The sequence below is a fragment of the Cervus canadensis genome, chromosome 32 (genome assembly GCF_019320065.1).
Source record: "Cervus canadensis isolate Bull #8, Minnesota chromosome 32, ASM1932006v1, whole genome shotgun sequence".
Classification (NCBI taxonomy): Eukaryota; Metazoa; Chordata; class Mammalia; order Artiodactyla; family Cervidae; genus Cervus; species Cervus canadensis.
Window position 1 is genome coordinate 4,993,987 of NC_057417.1, and position 16,239 is coordinate 5,010,225.

The 16,239-nt window shown below is 51.9% G+C and overlaps 1 protein-coding gene across 1 annotated transcript in view; it reads left to right on the forward strand.

The window, feature by feature from the left end:
• The first annotated feature begins 2,041 nt into the window (after positions 1–2,041).
• EMP2 (epithelial membrane protein 2) overlaps positions 2,042–16,239 on the forward strand; it is a 44,038-nt gene continuing 29,840 nt past the window's right edge. Inside the window, exon 1 of the mRNA XM_043455587.1 lies at positions 2,042–2,309. The gene's annotated coding sequence lies outside the window, so the exon portion shown is untranslated. The remainder of the gene's footprint in view (positions 2,310–16,239) is intronic.

Here is a 16,239-nt window from a genome sequence, read left to right on the forward strand (position 1 = left end):
TTTTGTAAGTAGCGATATAGTGGGAGGAGGAGAGTGAGGTTTGCAACAGTCAGAGTGGGTTCAAATTCACACTCCATCTCTCGGATAGGGCCTTTGGGTGAGTTACTTAGGTAGCTCTTCTGAACCTCAGTTTCTTTATGGGCTGGTTGTGTCATGTTCATGATAAGAGTTCGTAGCACATCGTGAGGGCTCAGCAAACAGCAGAAACACACCTATCCAGCCTCTACCTGGACTGTCGATTCTGGGAGAGCCTTTGGGTTTTTCTGTCTCCCAGATGGCCACGGGGCAGGCAGGCATCACTGTTCCTGCTGGTGGTGGGCCCTGCACAGACCCCCTCTGCAGCAGCCAGACACCCTCTCCTCCCCTTTTATGTGGGACCTCAGTTCACATGGACACCTTCCTGGCCCCTTGCCAGCCCCACAAAGAATCTCTTGCTTGGGAGATGAAAGTCTTGATTAGTCATAGAATTTCAAAACGAAACCAAATGTGGGATGTCAGACACTCGTCCTGCTGGGGAACCTCGAGATGGGGCTTGAAGTGGCCCTTTGAAGGCTGCTTCAAATTGCCTAAGGATCTCTAATCTAGACCCAAGGAGGCTTTCCCCTTGCACAGTTTCCCATCAGGATTGAAGAAAGACTCAACAGGGGACTTCCCCGGTGGTCCAGTGGTTAAGAATCTGCCTTCAGATGCAGGGTACACCAGTTGGATCCCTGGTGGGGAAACTAAGATCTCACACGCCTCCGGGCAACTAAGCCTGTGTTCTGCAACTATTGAGCATAGAGCCCGAGAATGCAGAGAGCATAGAGAAAGTCTGGATGAGGCAATGAAGACCGAGCGCAGCCAAAAAACAAAAAAAAAACTTCAGAAGATTTAATTAAGCATGGTTTCCCAGCCAGACCAATTATCACACAATAAGTTAGCATTTCTTAAAAGAGTTTCTAATTCTTTTGTTATTGGCACAAGTCCATTGCCTTATATTTTGGGGTGTGTGACAGTAACATTAACCTGTTCAATTAAAAGCTTAAAAACGTACTGTAATATTATTGTGGTCCTGTTTTGGAATTTCTTCAACTTTTTCAACAGTAAATCCTCCCTCCCCACCACAGCTCACCCCCCACAGATGGGAGTCAGACCCCTCTGACCTTTTCCTTTATCCCACAAGAGCCTCCAGGGCAGATTAACCCTCTCAGTCCCAAATGGGGAAACTGAAGCTGGAAAGAACAGTTTGTCTTTTGGTGTCATTTCCCGGGACAATAAATTCCAGGACTATGGGTTCAAAACATGTGTGGTGGTTTGTGTGAGGCAGACTCTGGGGGAGTCCTAAGATGGGGTCTCTGGTTGCCCAGCCACATCCCACCAAGGTCAGAGACTCTGTCAGAAAATAAAAACAACCATAGCTTAGATTGGTGGTGGTTTAGTCGCTAAGTTGTGTCCCACTCTTGCGACCCTGGGGACTGTAGCCCGCTGGGCTCCTCTGTCCATGGGATTTCCCAGGCAAGATTACTGGAGTGGGTTGCCATTTCCTTCTGCAGGGGATCTTCCCCACCCAGGGAACGAACCCAGGTCTCCTACATTGCAGGCAGGTTCTTTACCAACTGAGCCATCAGGGAAGCCTATAGCTTAGATTAACTAAGCTTAGACTGATCGAGCTTAGATTAACTGAGCTTTGATTGACTGAGCTTAGATTAACTATGTACCAGGCACCCTCAGGTATGACCCTTTCCAGGCTTACAGTAACCTAAGGAAAGCGGTTCTACTGTGATTTCCATTTCCAGAAGGGGAAACTGAGGCAGGAAAGATTAAAGAAAAGCTCACTGCATTGAGAAAAAGGCCAGGGAAGGGGTGCTAAAGCAGGGAGTCGATTCCAGAACGCTGGTCCTTAAGCCTTACGGGAGGGGAAGAGAACGGGGAGAAGACGCGCAGGGGTGGAGGGAGACGGGCGAACGCAGCGCAGAGAGTCTTCGAGAGCCCACTGCCTCCTTCCTTCCCCCCAACCGGGCTACCAGCTCTGCCCCAAAGTTGCCCAAAGGAGCGCAGGGAGGCGGGCTGGGGCTGGGGGCGCTCCCCGGGCTCCGGCCTTCCCCTCCCGGGTCCCCCACCCGCCTCCCGCGGTCCCTCCCCCTCGGCTCTCCGGGCTCCTGACATCACGCCCCGGGAGGCGGTGTCGGGAAAGGAGGGGGACGGGGGGAGGAGGCTCGGCGCCAGCGAGGGAGGAGGGAGAGCGCGCAGTCCCAGCCCAGAGCTTCAAAACAGCCCGGCGGCCTCGCCTCGCGCCCCAGCCCGTCGGTCGGTCCAGCCACCCGCGTCCGGTGAGTCGGGGGCGCGCCCGGGAGCTGCGCGCAGGTCGGGGCGGGGGGCTCCGGGCAGCTAGAGCCGGGGCAGCGGGGGGCGTGAGCCCCTGCAAGTACCCGACGCAGGGAGATTCCCTGCGATTGGGGGGCGGGGGGCAGGGAGAGGCCCCCTCCCTGCGGAAAACCCACTGTTCCTCCGCCAAATCGCACCGGGGCCGACTTCCCGCCTGCCCCCGGCCCGCCCTGGATCCCGGATTCCACCTCCCCACCCCCGGACTGCTTCCTTCGCCTTTCGCGCCGAGGCGGGCGGGAAAAGTTTGGGGAGGAGTCAGGGCGACTCCCTTCGCCCCCGTCAACGCTACTCCCAGGGCTCTGGGAGTCCCGGGCCGTCCCTTTCTCGTCGTGTGAGAGGCCCCGGCGCCTTGGCGCGGGTCCCCCGCCTCGTGGGAGCGCGCGGGACCTGCTGCGCGCAGGCTGGGTCGGTGGGTTCCTCTCGGCACCCGGCGGCGGCGGCGGCTCCGTTGCGCCCCCCAGCGGCGAGGAGCTGCTGACTTCGGTCTGGGGCGGTGGAGGGGCTTGGGTGACGCCTCCGTCCCCTCTCCCCTGCGGTTGGACCGGGGAGGAGCATGGAGGGCCCCACCCATCGGTCCAGAGCGAGGGGAGGCTAGCTTTCCTCAATAGAAAGCCTATACACTCTCCCCAAACCCAGGGTCCTAAACCCACCGGTAAAGAACCTGCCTGCAATGCAGGAGACCTGGGTGTGATTGCTGGGTTGGGAAGATTCTCTGGAGAAGGAAATGGCAACCCCCTCCAGTACTCTTGCCTGGAGAATCCCATGGACAGAGGAGCCTGGTGGGCTACAGTCCAGGGGGTCGCAAGAGTCGGACACGACTTAGCGACTAAACCACCACCACCAAATCCACCCCAGGGAGGCCCTGTTTGGGGGCTGACACGGGAACCTCAAGAATGAGGGTTAGGTGGGGGCACCTGTATCTGCGGGAGACCCCACATTGCAAAGCCTCTCCCTCCAGGCCACCGAACCCACCTCTGACTTTGGAACAAGAATGACAGCCCAGTTTCAGGTTTGGGAAAATGGTCAGTGCCCCCTCCCAGGCTCCAAAGTGGTGCATGTGAAGTGCTGGGGGTGATCTTTGAACTTAGCTGTATCTAAAATGCAGGGACCAGGTAACAGGTGGCCAGCAGAGTGAGGAGTAAGGTAAGGGGCTTGGAGAGGGTCTTGAGAAGCCAGTGGCCCCAGTATTTTATGCCTTCACTGATCGGAGACACCTAGAATAGGCGAGTTCATAGGGAATGAAAGCAGAGTAGTGGTTAGCTGGGCCAGGGGAGAGGGATGGGGAATTGTTTAATGGGTACAGAGTTGGGGAGGATGCAGAAATTTGGGGTATAGATAGTGGTGACGGTTCTATGACACGGTAAATGTATTTAATGGCACTGAATTCTACACTTAAAAGTAGTGAAAATGATTAATGTTATGTTCTGTATATCCTGCCACAGTTAAACCGGGTCTGCAGCCACCTCTGTGCTTCAGTCTGAATCAGCTAGAAACCTGGGAGGCCAGTCACGGTTGCCGGCCACCTCTCCCCAGAATGTGGCCTCAGTATAACGAAGTGGAAGAAGGGTGAGGAAGGGACCGGAGCCAGGTTTCCCCAGGAGTCTGGAAGGGACGAGGAAGGGAACCGAAGCTGATGGAGTCTCTGCAGGGCATGGCACCCTCCAGCGCTCCTGGAAGCCACCCCCCACCACCCCACCACCCTGCACCAGCCCCTCTGCGCTCCCAGGCTGCAGGTGGGAAGAGCCAGGCCAGAGACCTTAAGTCAGTTTCTCAAGGTCCTTGAGCTAGTAGGTGCCAAGAGCCACACTTTGGATCTCTGTCTGTTTTCCCTAATCCCTGTTCATAGTGCCACCTGGAGATGCCCTGGGGGGACTTGGAGAGGCAGGGGGAAGACCGTTCTGGGGAAATCAGGGCCCCGATGCCCACGGGGGCCTTGGCAGATGTCAAGCCTGAGGCAGAGGGAGGGCGTGGGGGTGGCAGGAGGGTGCAGAACCTGTTTTCCCACCTAGGGTTTTTGGATCAGCGTCCTCCACCCTCACTGGGAATTGGGGAGTGGGAGGCAGGGAGTGGGCCATATAGCCTGTAGCTGCCTCTGTCCTTCTAGTGGGGAAATTGAGATTGACCTGAAATCTGGCTCCAAAGGTGACTGCGTTGGAAGCCACAGAGGGGGCCCAGAGGGCGGGTGAGGGCAGGACAAGGCCGGTGGGCACTGATACTGCGCTTCCCCACCCAGAGGGACGGGGCCGAGCCTCTTCTGCCTTCCAGGCCCCAGATTAGGGCACAGTTTATGAGGGGCTTCCCAGGTGGTACAGTGCTTAAGAATTCACCTACTAATGCAGAAGACATAGGAGATGCGGGTTTGATCCCTGGGTCGGGAGGATCCCCTGGAGGAGGACATGGCAATCCACTCCAGTATTCTTGCTTGGACAATCCCATGGCCAGAGGAGCCCGGGGGATTCCCAGAGTCCATGGGGTCACAGAGCTGGACGCAGCTGAGCACACACAGCACACAAGAGGGGCTGACGGAGGTCCGTGGCAGCTAGTCGTGGATCCAGGGCACAACCATCCTGTCCTCCCTGCCACTCCCCTGCACACACAAGTCTTGTCTGAGGCCCTTTGTTTATAGAATGGAAGTGAATGTTTCACCTAGATTTTCTCTGTCTGCCTTGTGCATATTATCTTCAGGGCGGGAGCTGAAAGCACGTGCGTGTGTGTGTGTGTGTGTGTGTGTGTGTGTGCACAGACTCTCGATTTTCCAGCCACGGGTGATTCCCAGGAAGGCTCAACTAGCCCATGTCTCATCCCAGGCCTGCACTTACTCCCCTGCTGTCCGGGGCCTCCCTGGTTGACAGGGGCACGGTGGAGGCTGGCTCTTTGTCACACTGAACTCTGTCAGACGTGACCAGGAAGGGAAGTCTGTCGAGACAAAAACACAGGAATGCCTTTCCAGGCCAGATGGGGTGGTGGTGGATTGCTGGCTGCTTGGTGGGATTTGTTTGGAAGGCAGGAGTCCAGCTGACTGTCCTGGGGAAGGCAGATTGGTGTGTGTGTGTATGTGTGTGTGTGTGTGTGTGTTGCAATATGTGGCTGCTGCCCAGCTTTGTGGGCAAATGAGGCCTCTGACCCTGGCATCGGAGGCTAAAGTGGCGCAGAGGTGGGTTCTTCAGTCACGGGGTAGTGACAGCCATCCCCCCAAAGAGGAGAGCAGGGTCCTTCCAGGAGAAGCCATTGAAGGCTGACAGCAGGACTCCAGGACAGGGGGGTGGGCTCCAGGGACCTCTTACTGGGCGATTGGCAGCAGCAGCTGGAATGGGGAACCAGGGCAGCTGGCACCTTAGATAGAACTGGGACTTGACCCTTGGATGTTGGCGTCATCTCATCCAGGGAAGAGGGGGGGTGGAGTGGGGGTGCTTGGAAGAGAGGCGCCCCTTCTCACCCCAGGAGTGATGGAGCCCAGCTCCCTGCAGGAGCGACCCCAAAGTGCAGTTTTGGCAGGACCGGTCCGTGGCTGGGGATTGTCAGATGCGTCTGGCTCTTGTTAGGGACAGGCCAAGGGGGGCAGTCTAAAAATACCCAAGGCAGAGCTGCCACCCAGTGAGAGCACCGGCCTGTGACTGGACAACCACAGAAGCACTCGCTGTCCCAGCTCGTCACTGGGGCTCTTCCAGGCGCGTAAGCCCTGGGCAGAGGCTGGGAGGGGTGAGAGCGCCCTGGACCTCCGTGGGCTAAGATCAGAGTCTTTCAGGGGCATAATGGCCTTAGTACAGATATGAGAGTTGGACCGTAAAGAAGGCTGAGTGCCAAAGAACTGATGCTTTCAAGCTGTAGTGCTGGAGAACATGCTGGAGAGTCCCTTAGACTGCAAGGACACCAAACCAGTCAATCCTAAAGGAAATCAACCCTGGATATTCATTGGAAGGACTGATGCTAAAGTTGAAGCTCCATTTCTTTGGCCACCTGATGCAAAGAGCCGATTTATGCTGGGAAAGATAGAAGGCAAGAGGAGAAGGGCCAACAAAGGATGAGATGGTTGGATGGCATCACTGACTCGATGGACATGAGTTTGAGCAAGCTCCGGGAGATAGTGAAGGACAGGGAAGCCTGGTGTGCTGCGGTCCATGGGGTCACAGAGACTCGAACATGACTTGGTAACTGAACAACAACAAAGGGCCTTTAAAAGCCCCAGTGTAACTGCTAGGGATGCTCAGAGAGGTGGAGTGACTCACCTGAGGTCACTCAGCAGGTTGGCAGCAGGACCTGGACTAGAACTGGGTCTGCGGACTTACTGCCAAGGAGCTGGATGACTGGGAGTTGCCAGTGGGTTCCTAGGCCAGGTCCCCTTATGGTCCCCCAGGTCCCAGGGACCCTTATGACATGTGTCATCCATCCAAGATGTTGAGTTTCCACGCTCATGTACTGATCAGTGAAAGGTGGGCCAAGAGCCATGCTCAGGCAGTAGGTCACTTCCCACTGGCCTTGGGTCACTCCCAGCCACAGCTGCTGGGCTCTGGGAATATCATCCATCCTCGGGCAGGATGTAGGAAGACCTGGGGGCTGCAGAAAAACCGTCTTCCCGTCTGAGGACACGGTTTGTTCACATGGTGTCTCCAGGGCTTAACAAGGAGTTGATGACCTGAATAGTTAAATTCCCAGGACTCTCACCTTTTTGGGAAGCCAGGCTTCAGTTGATCTAGAAAGGGATTGAAGGCGAAGAGATTCTCCAACTTCCTGCCCTCCTTGGACAGGTTAGATAACATCAGCTTCTAGAAGCTTCCTAGCACTCCTGGGTCTAGAGCTGAGGGATATAAGCTCTAGATATTTGGATATTTGGTGCCAAAATTGAGCTGAGAAATTTGGATGTGAAACATCTCTTACCCTGCAGGATGCAGAGAGGGACTGATTAAGTCTCTCAGTGCAAACTGCTTGTAAGCCTAAGATCACTAAGTTTGTCCAATAGAGAAGTCCCTTTGAAGGTTTCCCTTTCTGATGCTTTTGATCACAGACTTCTCTGGAGAGCTTTCTTTCCTTAAAATGAAGTTAGTTAACAATTTTGCAATGAATGCATGTAACCCAAAGTCTCATTCATCTTATTCTAATGAATGTTTCCCAAAGCGTGTTATCACTGGTGGTAACCAAGATCATTTTTAAAAGTTCATAGCTGAATGTGAAACCAAAAAAAAAAAAAAAAAAGAGTAATCATGTCTTTTTCTCCATTGATATTTGGGGGAAAATAAAACACAAATAGAACACAAACCCATAGTTTCACTACTGCATAGGGTGAAACACTGAAGTTGATGTTTTAAACTCTAAAGCATTTTTTTGAAATAATGGAAAGGTGTCGTTAATAAGCAATGATGATCCTTGGGTTTGGTAAAAATCTTAGTGCAAAAGGGACTGCCTTTGGGGAGATGGCATAAGTGTAAGTGTTAGTTGCTCAGTCCTGTCCGACCCTTTGTGGCCCCATGGGCTATAGCCTGTCAGGCTCCTCCATCCGTGAGATTTTCCAGGCAAGAATATTGGAGTGGGTTGCCATTTCCTTCTCCAGAGATGTTCATCCTTTTGACAACAATCCTGAAATATCTGTGAACTCCCCGCCTAAGCTCCTCTTCTGCAAAGAGGCCCCAACGTTCAGTTTCAGACCTGATGTCCCACTCAACTTCCAAAGGAGTCTCTGCATCTTTGATGAGGGTCATCATGCCCCGCCATGCCTTGGACGGTTGTTCCGGGGATCGGGAGAGTTGGAATATTGATGTTTGTGGAAGTGGCTGAAGGTGTTTATGATTTGCTTGAACCAAAGGAAAGCTGAGGGAGAGTCTGGCTTGCCCACTTTCATCCCAATGGCTGTGATCACGTGACTCTGGGCAGTGAGCCGTGTAGGCAAAGGGGGATTTCCTTCTCTTCAAAGGAGATTTCTGTCCCGAGAAGAAGATGGTGGGTACAAGGATGTATGTGCCAGGAGCGGAGTCACGAGATGGGATTTCAGGGGAGCCCATGTCATGGTGTGCAAGAGTTTCCTTAAGCCTGTCGGACTGCAGATGGGCTTGGAAGAGTCCCTAGAATTCTCCTGGGCAGTGATGGCTCCGGGTTTGCAGAAAGGAGGGAGAGAAAAGGCAGAGGGTGGGGGCAGAAGTCTTGCTGGAGCAGATGCACGTGTCTCGTTAGCCTCCAGTGCGTGGTGCAGGAGGGGAGGGAAGGGCTGGGGGCTCAGCTGGGTGGTGAGCTGAGATGAAGGGGAAGGGGGCTTCCCTCCACATCCACATGAACCTGGCTGGGGAAGCAGGAGTGATGCTGTTCACACTGCAACACTGGGACTGAAAAAAGAGAGAGAAAGGGAAAGAAGCAACTAAATATCCGTCAGTCACTTTAGGGAGTATCTTACAGAAGTTAGGGCTTCCCTGGTGGCTCAGATGGTAAAGAATCTGCCTCCAATGCAGGAGACCTGAGTTCGCTGCCTGTGTCTGAAAGACCCCCTGGAGGAGGGCATGGCAACTCACTCCAGTATTCTTGCCTGGAGAATTCCAGGGATAGAGGAGCTTGCCAGGCTACAGTCCATGGGGGTCAGAGAGTCGGACAAGACTGAGCGACTAACACTTTACAGAAGTTAAAAAGAGCAAAATTCAGGGTCAAAGCAAAATTCCCTTGGCAGTGCAGTGGTTAAGACTTGCACTCCCAATATAGGATTTTGTCCCTGGTTAGGGAACTAAGATCCCACATGCAGAGTGGCCAAAAAGCATAAAAATTAAAATTAAAAAAAGACAAGATTCAAGAGGTGGGGGTGGGTGGGAGGGATAAAATATGTGGAGGGGATTAAGAGGTACAAACCGTCAGTTATTAAGTAAATAAGCCGCGGGGATACAATGTATTTAACTATTAGACTGAACATGATGGCTATTTCATAATGTGTGCAAATGTCAAATCACGATGTAGCACACCTGAAACTCACATATTGTACATCAATTATATTCTCAATCAAAATCATCTAAAAATTTAGATCTCAGAGGAAAAAACTTGGATGTCCATCTCTGTGTACCGATACAGAAAGGTCGATAAGTAACAAAGCAATATATGGGGAAATACACATAATATACATAAAATATATATAAATATATACATAAAAGCAAACATAAAGGAACAGTGTTCCTATGGCCTCATGTGTGTTACACGTATGCAAGGAAAGTGACTGGAAGGAGATATCAGAATCAATCAGTGTGGCTGCCCGTGCAGACAGGGAGAGGAAGGAATGGACTGGGCCTGCAGTCTTGTTTGTTTCCGAGAAAATATATTCAAGAGTTACATAAGTGTGGTAGTGGTGGTGGCGGTGCGGTTGCTAAGTCGTGTCTGACTCTTTTTCGACCCCGTGGACTGTAGCCCGCCGGGCTTCTCTGTCCATGGGATTTCCCAGGCAAGAGTCCTGGAGTGGGTTGCCATTTCCTTCTCCAGGGGATCTTCTTGACCCAGGAATCACCTCCTGAATTGCAGGTGGATTCTTTACTGTCTGAGCCACCTAGGAAGCCCTAACGTGTGTACTTGAAGTTCAGGAATAATGAAATAGTCCTCCCTGAATTCGGGAAGCAGTGTGAGTTTTGCAGCTTTGGAGTGGGGAGCTTTAGGAGGTGGGGGGCAATGGTAGACAGCCTAAGTAGGGGCCGTGTGGCAATCCAATGGCAGGGTAACCAGGACCTGTGCCGTTCAGCCTCCAGGGAGCAGGCCCCTTGAAACATCCCTTTGTGGACCTCCCCTGGCCGTGATGGTTTTCCATCTGGATGCAGTCAACAGGCAAGTGGTAGTTTGGGGAGGGGGTGATGTGGTCCATTTAGGGTGTGTTAAGAATCCACCTGCAACGCAGGAGATGAAAGAGACTCAGGTTTGACCCCTGGGTTGGGAAGATCCTCTGGAGTGGGAAATGGCAACCCACTCCAGTATTCTTGCCTGGAGAATTCCATGGACAGAGGAGCCTGGTGGGCTATAGTCCATGGGTTCGCAAACAGTGGGACGTGACTGAGCACACACAACAGGGCCGTATGAGATCCCTGGAAAGGTGTCCAGGAGACCATTAGGAGTGGGAGTCTGGGGCTTTGACGAGAATTCAAAGAGACACATAAAGGGTCTGGAACTGTGCCGTAGGTTGGTGTTTGAGAATAGGAGAAAATGACTTACACTTTGCCAGTGTTAACAGCAATAATTTGCCATAGCATTTATAGGGTGCAAAGCAGTTTGGGCCACTTGCTTTACAGCCTCTGTCTCATTTTTAATGAATAACAACCCTCTGGGGTTAGGAGAATCATCATCTCTGCCCTATAGATGAAGAAACGGAGTCTTAAGAATTTTGTGTTAGGATTTGAATCCCAGTCTTGTAGGCCCTGGGGGCTTCTCAGATGGCTCAGGGGTAAAGAATTCTCCTGTCAATGCAGAAGAGGCGGGTTCAATCTCTGGGTCCAGAAGATCCCCTGGAGAAGGAAATGGTAACCCACTCCAGTATTCTTGCCTGGGAAATCCCATGGACAGAGAAGCCTGGTGGGCTACAATCTACAGGGGTCACGAAGAGTCGGACTTGACTTAACAACTAAACTCCAACAAACTCTCGGACTCTGCAGACACTGTTCCATTGGATGGTTGGTTGGGTCCCATCACATCCCTCTTTTTAACAGACATCTGAGTCCTCTTGAAAAAACCCTGGTCCTTTGGGCCAAGAAAGTGTCTTTGCTGCTAATGTGTTGATGGATGTCTTAGAGGCCTGTGTTCTTCCTCTCAAGTCAGCTTTCTCAGTCCTGAGGGTCCTGGACCACAGGAGGGTCCTCTGCCTTTAACAGCCTGGTCACAGAGGACAGAACTCACCTCCACCCCTGCCCTGGGCAAAGCCATCTTGATTCTTGTGTTTCAGATGTGTGTGTGGAATGGAGAAGGAATCCTCTTTCTAAGCGGTGATCACTTCCATTACTTCCGACGGTCTTCGTTTGAGGGACCAGATCTTTTGAGCTCCCTGGGCTTTCTCCAGCACTCTTTAGCACAGAGCTAAGTGTGCAGTGCGTGCTGAGTTGTATCTGATGCTTTGCGAACCCCTGAGCTGTAGCCTGCCAGCGTCCTCTGTCCGTGGGATCCTCCAGTCAAGAATACTGGGGTGGGTTGCCATTTCCTCCCCCAGGGGATCTTCCCCACTCAGGGATCGAACCCACGTCTCTTGTGTCTCCTGCACTGGCGGGCGGGTTCTTTACCACTGAGCTACCTGGGAGGGGTGCAGTAGGTGCTCAGTAAGTCTCTGTTGTGTGAATAGCCGAGGGAGGGCATCCCCCCAGGAGTCCCGGGTTTTCCTGCTCTTCAGCCCACCCCCGGGAAGAGTGGCAGAAGGGAGGACCCCTGCCCTGGATGAGAAGCGGGCAGGAGGCTGCAGGGGTGGAGACGGGTGGCGTGGAGAAGGGCTGAGGGCAGCTGCTCCCCTCCCCACCCGCCGCAGTTGGTTCAGGCCCAAGTGGCACAGTCAGCATCCCCATGTCAGCATGACATGGGGTCACATTCTTCTAGGCCAGAGCCCGAAAGAGGCTTAATCATCGGCCCTCCCAGAGTGCGGTCTGCACGCCCACAGGCATTTGGAGATGATTTCTGTAGCATACAGGCAATGTTACAAACTGTAATACGCTCTTTTTTTGTTTTTTTTTCATGTATTACTAAAATATCAGTCACTTGGCAAGTGATATTGACTTTCCGTTTACAGTATAATACACATTGATGGGGCTTCCCTGGTGGCTCAGTGGTAAAGAATCTGCCTGCCGATGCAGGAGATGTGAGAGACTTGGGTTTGATCCCTGGGTCAGGAAAATCCTCTGGAAGAGGAAATGGCAACCCACTCCAGTATCTTGCCTGGAAAATTCCCTGGACAGAGGAGCCTGGTGGGCTACAGTCTATGGGGTCTCAAAGAGTCAGACACAACTAAGCAAGTATCACTATCACAAAATAGTGAATATAATTCTCTGTGTTACTGTTTTCATTTCCCTGGGGTATTTACCCAGGAGTGGAATCGCTGGGTCCTATGAGTGCCGAAAAATTGATGCTTTTGAACTGTGGTGTTGGAGAAGACTCTTGAGAGTCCCTTGGACTGCAAGGAGATCCAACCGGTCCATCCTAGAGAAGATGAGTCCTGGGTGTTCATTGGAAGGACTGATGCTAAAGCTGAAACTCCAGTACTTTGGCCACCTCATGCGAAGAGTTGACTCATTGGAAAAGACCCTGATGCTGGGAGGGATTGGGGGCAGGAGGAGAAGGGGATGACAGAAGATGAGATGGCTGGATGGCATCACCAACTCGATGGACATGAGTTTGAGTGGACTCCAGGAGTTGGTGATGGACAGGGAGGCCCAGCATGCTGCGATTCATAGAGTCGCAAAGAGTCAGACACGACTGAGCAACTGAACTGAACTGAACTGAACTGATGCTAACTATGTGGTGAAGTGGTAAAGAATCCACCTGCTAATGCAGGAGCTGCAAAAGACGGAGGTTCGATCCCCTGGGAGATCCCCTGGAGGAGGTAATGACAACCCACTCCAGTATCCTTGCCTGGAGAATCCCGTGGACAGAGGAGCCTGGCGGGCTGCAGTCTGTGGGGTCATAAAGACTCGGACGTGACTGAGCACATGCACACATAACTCTGTGTTTAATTGTTTGAGGACCAGCTAGACTTTCCCACCGTGGCTGCAGCATTTTACACTCCCAACAGCACTGGATGAAGTTTCTCTGCTTCCGTGAGTTTTAGTTCCGTTCCCAGCCCTGTCCTAGTTTCTGGCTCCTAAGAAACTTCCACTGGTGGGATTCCTATAGGTCTAGAGCAGGTTGCAGGAGGCCGGGCTCCCGGGTTTAAGCAAGGGCCCACCCAAGGTTCTGGGCTGGGCTGGGCCCAGCTGAGTAGGCGGGGGGATGGCGGGGAGGAATGAAGGGCACATGGGGGCCACCTGCAAGAACTGGACACCGTGGAAGGCAGAGCCCCCCATAGGGCTGTTTCTTGCAGGACCCTGGTGCTGCCGGTACCACATCAGGTAGTGTGTTGGTCTCTCAGTGGTGTCTGACTCTTTGTGACCCCATGGACTGTAGCCTGCCAGCCTCCTTTGTGTGGCAGGAATTCTCCAGGCTTGAATACTGGAGTGTGTTGCCATTCCCTTCTCCAGGGGATTTTCCCAATCCGGGGATGGAACCCGAGTCTCCTGCATTACAGACAGATTCTTTACCGTCTGAGCCACCAGGGAAGTCACTCGGTGATAAAGTGGGTCTCTTTTCAGTTGTTCGGTTCTTCTGATTCCATCAAGGGGAAGATGCCTCTCTGACTGTAATTTTCCTTCTTCTTTTTTTTTTTAAAGCTGTATTTCTTTTTATTAGGCACAATATCACAGACAGTATACACTCTTTGTGTCTGGCTTCTTTGACTCAGCGTAAGGTTTTGTGAATCATCCATGATGTGCATGTAGTAGGTGTTCCTCTTGTTCCTTTTTCATTGCTGAGTAGCGTTCCATTTTATGGCCATGTCACACTCTGGCTTTGTGTGTGTGTGTGTGTGTGTGGTCGTGACACATGCTTGCAGGGTCTAGTTCCCTGACCAGGGACTGAACCTGGGTCTGCTGCAGTGAAAGCATGGATTCCATCAGGGATTCCATCAGGGGGAAGATGCTTCTTCAATTCTAGTTTTCCTTCTTTAACCAGACAGAGCAGGTCTCCACACAGCCCTTTGGAGGACAACAACATTGAACCAGAACTTGTGAACCATGGCTTTTTAAGTCAGGGTGGCTGTTAATTTTCACAATCGATCGATGTGGCAGGTCATGCTGATTTTCCATTCCCAGGGAGCCAGAAGATTTCTTCTTGAAATACATGTATTTCTCTTAGAGAGTGGATTTATTTAATGACAAACACGAAGTAAAATCTGACAGTGGTTCTCAGGAAGGAGGTAAGCCGATGACTGAAGTTTGGAGAAACCTTCTTCTAATGTTTAGGACTCAGTTCTCAGGTGCTGTGTCAGGAAGTGGTGAGGTCTCCAGTCCTGGGGCTCATACAAATGGAGACTGGTTGTTATAGAAATAATCCAGGCAGAGGCTGGGGCGGGGGTGAGTCTGTGTGATCACACAGCACCCTTTAGCTGAGACTGCATGAGTCTGCGATTCTCATTGTGTGGGGTCCACTTCCCAATCCCATGGCTGGATGGTGTCATAGCCACAGATACTCATCATCAGAGGTGGCCCAGCTGGATGGGCAAGAGGTCTGGGGGGCTGCCTTTCTTTCCAGCCAGGCAATCTCACAGCTCCCCCCCACCCACCCTGGGGCATGCTGGTGGGGATATGTTACAGGGTGATTCCAAGTTAATGAGGATCACTACCCAGCTGGCTCAGCATCTGTCCTGGTCTTGGATGTTTAACAGAGGGCATCCCTTCCTTTTGTTCCTTTTTCATTGCTGAGTAGTATTCCATTTAATGGCTGTGTCACACCCTGGTTGTGTGTGTGTGTGGCCACCACATGGCTTGTGGGATCTAGTTCCCTGACCAGGTGCCCCCAAACCCCTAATTAAAGGACATGACCTGCCAGCTCTCAGGTTAGTGAGTCTGTGTGGGCTGCATGGGTATCCCAAAGGAGAGCTGCTGTTTTAGTCAGGGTTCTCCAAGAAACAGGGCCAAGAGAATGTGTATACGTTTGTGTGGCAGAGGATGTGATGGTTAGATAGCATCACTGACTCAGTGGACATGAATTTGAGCAAACTTCAGGAGACAGTGAAAGGCAGGGAAGCCTGGTGTCCATGGGGTTGCAAAGAGCTGGACATGACTTAGTGACTGAACAACAACTGTATATGTGTGTGTATACACCTCTCTCCATATATATATTATATTAATTATATATACATATTATATATGGAGAGAGGTTTATTTTTAAGGAATTGGCTTATGCAGTTATGAAGGCTAGCAAGTCCAAAATCAGTGGGGTAGGCTGGCAGGCTGGGCACCCAGGGGAAAGCTGATGCTGCAGTTCCGCTCCAAAGGGTGCTGGGGGTGGTGGTGGTGGATGTAAGCGTATTGTTCTATTTGAACCTTCAACTGATCAGATGAGGCCCACCCACATTATGGAGGGCAATCTGCTTTACTCAAAGCCCACTGATTTAAATGTTTCATCTCATCCAAAAACACCCTCACAGCAACCCTGTGGCCCAGCCAGATTGACACAGCAAATTAACCATCACAGATGCTTCAGGTGGACTAGACACACAGCATTAAATAAGATATTGCTGTGTTGTGCTTAGGCGCTCAGTAATGTCCAACTCTTTTTGACCTCATGGACTGTAGCCCACCAGGCTTCTCTGCCCATGGGGATTCTCCAGGCAAGAATACTGGAGTGGGTTGCCATGCCACTCCAGGGATCTTCTCGACCCAGAGATCGAACCCAGGTCTCCCAAAGCCCTTTTAAATCATTTCTTTTTAAATTCCCTCCCAAGCCTCCAAGGAGAAAACCTCAGTTTTGTGCTATTATGTTTTTAATAGAACTTCCCAAACACATGGGATGTGGTGTTGCTTCAGCAAAGAAAGAGAAAGCGAGCCTTGGACTCAGAATTTTGAGCAGCAACAGTTTCTAGCTGGAACTGAGTAACGTTCTGTTTTCATTGTGTATTTCTTTCTTTCCCATGGACTGCCACCTTTCCATTTTGGTTGTGATATAAGGTTTCCTTTTGTAAAGTGGTAAGTTTAAAAAGTGAGTAGGCTGCTAGTAACTAAGGTGGTACACAGATACACCGGAGATGCTGCATGTGGTGCAGGAATGACTGGTTTGGAGGGACATGGACACGAGCACGTGAGGACAGTGCCTGAGGATCCCCTACCTGTCCACACCGCTTGAGCTGCCTGTTGTCTGTCTGTA